Below are 6,000 nucleotides of genomic sequence, written 5' to 3' on the forward strand. Positions count from 1 at the left end.
AAGAAGGGAGGGCAAGATTGTATTGCTTGATCTGGGATTACAGCTTACAACACAGACTTGCTATATGATGTTTTATCTCTAGAGAGCTTAACCCTTTTCTATCTGATCTAAGTTCTATTTATACATTGAACTACGATCGTGGTTTGCAGCCCCACTAACAAGATCGTGGGTGAGCAATAACTGCTCAATAACTGCTTCGTACCACTAAATAGATCGTGGGTATAGCGGAGGTCGTGGAGGCCTTTCATGAGTCCACTAACTCCTAGTTCGGTCGAATGCTGAGACCGAACTGCTGGACTTTACCGATCAGCTCTTGCCGATCTGAGAGGAGAGCTTGACTGGTCGGCTTTTACCGAGCTGTAAGCTGAGTCCGAACTCTTTGGTGCCGAACAGATACTCTTTCTTGGGCTCTGGGCTGATGGGCCGTCACTGTTATTGGGCTTGCCATTAGGGTTTAGTTCGTACCCCATCACTACCCCCCCCGAAAAGCGAAGTGAATCACTTCGGCGAGGTGAGTCACTTCGGCATTCTGGATAATGGTAAGGGGGAGGCTGACGTCAGGGGACGTGCCTTGCGCGTGCCTGCATTAAATGCGACAGTAAAATCCGGCCGTTGAATCCTGAAAAGGTGGGATTCGAAACGGCGCAACGATCTCGAAATCTTTCCCGAATCTGATAAATATGCTCTTTCTTCCTCATTTGAACACCTTTGCTGTTGCGTCTTCTATACTCTCTCTTTCTCGAGAAATTTTCTTCCGCTTTCAAGAGCTTCTTCAGACTTTCTTCACCTTCAAAAAGTAAGAAAAATGTCTTCTTCTTCTTCTTCCGAGTTAGGTAGCGGTAGGAAAGGGGGCAAGGGGTCTTCTAGCCGGAAAGAGTCCGGAGAGAAGACTGTAGAATACTTTCACAGCGTCTTGAGTAAGGACACCGTGATATCTATACACGAAAAATATCTTCTTCCCGGGGGGAAGGCGGTGGTTCCCGACGATGATCATAGGGCTAACGACCCGCCGGAGGGTTATGCCACCGTTTACGAAGCCTGCTTAGAATGCGGGCTTCGTTTCCCTCTTCCCCCACCTTTTGTAGAGCTTCTTGATTTTTTTCAACTCCCTTTAGGTCAGGTGACTCCGAATTCTTGGAGGCACTTGTCGGCTTTTGCTGCCGAACTCCGTAGGCTAAATAAGGATCTGTCTCTGCGGGCAATCCTTAATTTTTTCCAATTTAAAAGGAAAGGATCTTGGTTTTACTTGATCCCCTTACAGCCTTTTAGGGCATTCTGCAAAACCAAGTGGCCGAAATGGCAAAACCGCTTCTTTTTTTATAATAGGACAGCGGCTCCGGGCTTTCCCTGGAGAGGGCCGAAGTCCGTGATTCCTCATCCTCGGTTAGAACCGTTGGCCGAGCTCGAGGGCGAGCTCAATAAGATTCCTATGATTAGGAAACAATACTCGGAAACTGAGCTCGTCAAGGGCGACCTCGTGTTCAATATCTCGTCTTCGGACGAAGAAACTGAGGGTGAGGATTTCTTTTTTATGCTTTACTGCTTTAGCAGCGAAAACTAACCTTGTTTCCTTGCTTTTTGGCAGTGTACATGCTGAATAAGGCTAGCCGCAAATCTTCGGAGTCCAAGGAGCCGGAGAGGCCGAAAACCACCAGCTCGGCGTCTGATGCCGAGAGGACTCCGAAAAGGCAAAAAACCTCTTCGGATCCGAAGAAGCCGGAGTCGACTTCGGCAAAGGGGAAGGGGAAGGCCCAGAAGCCCCCGAGAGCGCCAGAGAAAGACGTGGTCTTGGCGCCTCCTTCGGAACATATCTGTGAGCCGTTTTTATGGCCCACGGACTTCGCCGAGGTGAATTCTCTTCTTGATTTTCTGGCCTTGCTTTTTTCTTGTATTTTTTGTGGCCCCTTTGTTGACTTTTTTCTTTATTCATTTTCAGAGGAACGATATGCTCTCCAAGCTCGTCGCCGTCGAACTCTCCAAAGCGTCCAATGACTATGCTGAGATGCAGAGGAAGTTGGCGGCTGCTTGTCATCGGGCCGAACAGGCTGAGGCTAACTTTGAGAAGGCCAGAGCTGCTAGGATTTCGGCCCAGGATGAAGCTCAGTTTGCCAAAAACCAGCTCGTCATCCAGCGGGAGCAGACGAAACGGAGGGATGCTGCTGCCGTGGTTGCCCAAGGGGAGGCTCTCCGTGTTTACACGGAGAAACTCTTTTTGAGCAGCCAGTTCTCGGCCTTTGTCGGTAGTCTGGTAAGGCTAATTGCCGATAAGGGCGAGCAGGGGGCCGACGTCGTGCTGCCTCTGTACAGCCGAGAGATAGCAGCTCGGCTTCAGAATCTGCCGCTCCTTGAGGAGCTCGCTTCATCCTCGGTCCTGCTTTCTGCAGACCGAGTCCGGAGTTGTCGAGCTGATCGGGACGAGAACCTGGAGGCTATCTTTGCCTCCGTGGGACCCGTTTCACCCGCTTCGACTTACAACGGAGAGGGTGAGGCCGAGCCGCTGGAGCTGGAGGCCGAAGTCGAGCGGGCCGGGCATCCGGAGAAGGAAGCCGATCAGGAGGCGGAGGCGAGGCCGGCAGGAGGCGAGGCCGAGGCTGAGGTAGCTCAGGAGAAAGAAGCTGAACCAGACCAAGGAGCCGGAGACGAAGCTGGTGGAGTATGATTTCGTCTCCCTTCTCTTAGTCTAGTTTCTTCCTTGTAAAATGGCCTTGAAGCCCTCCTAGTGTAAAAATTTTCCTTGTGAATGAAAAATTCTCTACACTTGTCTTCGTATAGCTTTTCGTACTCGCCTTTATTCCTGTTGTATTTTACTATCTGCTCGGTACAGCTGCCGAACTAATATAGCTGCTTTGTACTCAAGGAGATGGAGATACTTCACTGGAAACGGCTGTACTCTTCGGCTTTAGACGAAGCTGAGAAAAGAGCTATAGCCGATCAGACGAAGAATGACGAGCTTCTGGCTCGTTTAGTGAAGCTGGAGGCCGATAATAAGGACTTAGAGTCCGATAAGAAGGATCTGGAGGCCGAGCTGAATACGACCATTGCTGAGAGGACTGCGTACGAGGATTACATCCGTGTGCGCGGGGGAGTGACCATATCAGATGTTCAGAGTCGAGTTGACGAACTGTGGGAGGAATATCATGTACTCCGGAGGAACAATGCGCTGGAGAGCTCGGCTTGCCAACAAGTTGTGAAATCATTGCGGCGCTGGGCTTCTCGGTACAACATTGTTCTTTCTCGGCGCTCCTCCATAGAAAGATTCCTTCGGCATATCGTGCCAACAGATGCTCGCACTCCAGATCAAACCTCTGGTTCCCTTGTTCAAAATCCTACTCCCAGTCAACAACGAACTCCGGAACAGCCGGAAACGTCAAGACGAGAACGGGCTCAGGAGCAACCGGAATCGTCAAGACAGGGACGGACTGAAATTCGCCGAGGAGTTGTGACTATGAGCGAGCAAGATCAGCAGATGCTTATTGCAGAGACTCTTCATCGCCGAGGTGTTAGGACTTCTCGGGCTCGGGGAAGAGGCGTTGGGTCGAGGATAGCATCTCGTCGACCTGCTTATTCTTCATCTGCTCGGAACAACCGAACTCGGCTTCCAGAGGATTTTGCAGATAGGTGGCTTAACTTCAGTAACCCTGGACAGTAGAATAGTCCTTTGTAATAGCGTAACGCCATTTTGTAGGGTAGCGGAGTTGTATGCCGAACAAGATTTGAAAAATGAAATTTTGTTTTCGCTTCTAACACTGTATTTACAGCTTAGCGAAAAAATTTCATCGTACTTGTCCTCGGTCTTATGAGGTAAACTTCTTTGACCGGACTCGTCTTTGGTCTGATGAAATAAACATCTTTGACCGGACTCGTCTTTGGTCTGATGAAATAAACATCTTTGACCGGACTCGTCTTTGGTCTGATGAAATAAACATCTTTGACCGGACTCGTCTTTGGTCTGATGAAATAAACATCTTTGACCGGACTCGTCTTTGGTCTGATGAAATAAACATCTTTGACCGAACTTGGTTTGTGTTCTAATTTGGCGATTTTTGTCGCCGGGATCGAACTTTCCCTTGTCCTAATTCGGCGAGTTTTATCGCGTGGATCGGACTTTCCCAGTTAACCGAAGTGGTCTTATGCAGTAAACCTCTTTGACTAGACGTGGTCGTCCCCGGTCTTATGAGGTAAACTTCTTTGACCGAACTTGGTCGTCCTAATTCGGCGAGGTTTATCGCGTGGATCGGACTTTCCCTTATTGCAGTTCGTTTCAGACGAAGTGCTTGTTAAGCTGAATTGCGGTCTTGTATCCTCCTTGGAAGCTTGGACTCACAATCGTTGGCTTATTGCAGTTCGTTTCAGACGGACTGCTTGTTAAGCTGAATTGTGGTCTTATATCCTCCTTAGAAGCTTGGACTCACAATAGTCTTTAATAATCGATCTAAAAAGGGGATCAGTCTTTAAAGAACGATATACCTTGGTACCATTTGTAAGAGACGACAAGCACATAGAGACAAAACACATAGAGAAAAAATGAAAAAGATGAAAGAAAAAAACTTTAAACTTTTTATAAAACGACAAGTAAAAGGTACAAGTAAAAACAAACAAATAAAAACATGTACCCCTATGACCGAACTAGACACAAGACAGACTGACCGGACTTTGTCTCTTACAAGTGGAACTTCTTGAGGTTGGAGACGTGCCATGTTCGGGGTACTTGTTCTCCTGACATGTGAGTCAATTTATAAGACCCTTTGCCGAGGACTTCTGACACCCGATACGGACCCTCCCATGTGGGTTCGAGTTTGCCCAGCTTTTCTGCTCGGCTTACTTCGTTGTTTCTCAAGACGAGATCTCCCACTTGAAATTGAAGCTTTTTCACCCTTTGGTTATAATACCGGGCTACTTGCTCCTTATACTTGGCTGCTTTTATGCACGCCAATTCTCTTCTTTCTTCGGCGAGATCTAGTTCTGCTCTCAGTCCGTCGTCATTCATTTCTGAGGAGAAATTTAGAGTTCGGGGACTGGGTACGCCGATCTCCACCGGAATTACGGCTTCAGTGCCGTACACCAGACTATACGGAGTTTCACCGTTGGAGGTTTTGGGGGTAGTTCGGTAGGACCATAGGACTTGAGGGAGATTTTCTACCCATTGTCCTTTGGCTTGTTCTAACCGAGCTTTTAACCCTTTCACCAGAATCCGGTTCGTTACTTCCGTTTGTCCGTTTGCTTGGGGGTGGGAGACCGAAGTGAACCGCTGTTGAATGTTCAGCTCTTGGCACCAATTCTTGAACGTCTTGTCGGTGAACTGAGTCCCATTATCCGAGATGAGGATGTGGGGTATGCCAAATCGGCACACTATGTTCTTCCAGACGAAGTCCAATGCCTTTGAGCTCGTTATCGTAGCTAATGGTTCAGCCTCCACCCACTTCGTGAAGTAGTCCACGGCAACGATAAGGAATTTCATTTGCCGAGGAGCTTGAGGAAGTGGTCCCACTATGTCTATGCCCCATTGCATGAAAGGCCAAGGGCTTTGCATAGTGTATAGATCGGTCTGCGGCATCCTTGGGACATTTGCATGAATTTGGCACTTCGTACACTTCTTGACGAGCTGCACTGCCTCTTGTACCATGGTTGGCCAATAATATCCCCACCTCAGAACTTTTTTAGCTAAAGCTCTGGCTCCGATGTGGCTACCGCACGATCCTTCATGAACTTCTCTGAGGATGTAGTCCGTCTCTTCTGGTCCTACGCACCGCAATAACGGCTGGAGGTAAGACTTTCTAAAGAGGACTCCTTCATGAAGTTCGTACCGAAGTGCTCGGCACGTGATCTTCCGAGCTTCTCTCTTATCCTCGGGCAATTGTCCTTGATCCAGATACTGCAAGATCGGCGTCATCCAGTTCGGCGAGCTGGATACTGAATGTACCTCGGCTTCATCAATGCTTCGATGCATTAATTCTTCCGCCTTTGAGCTCGGATCTGAGGCCAACTTACTTAAGGTATCTG

This window comes from Salvia splendens, chromosome 2 (assembly GCF_004379255.2).
Source record: "Salvia splendens isolate huo1 chromosome 2, SspV2, whole genome shotgun sequence".
Classification (NCBI taxonomy): Eukaryota; Viridiplantae; Streptophyta; class Magnoliopsida; order Lamiales; family Lamiaceae; genus Salvia; species Salvia splendens.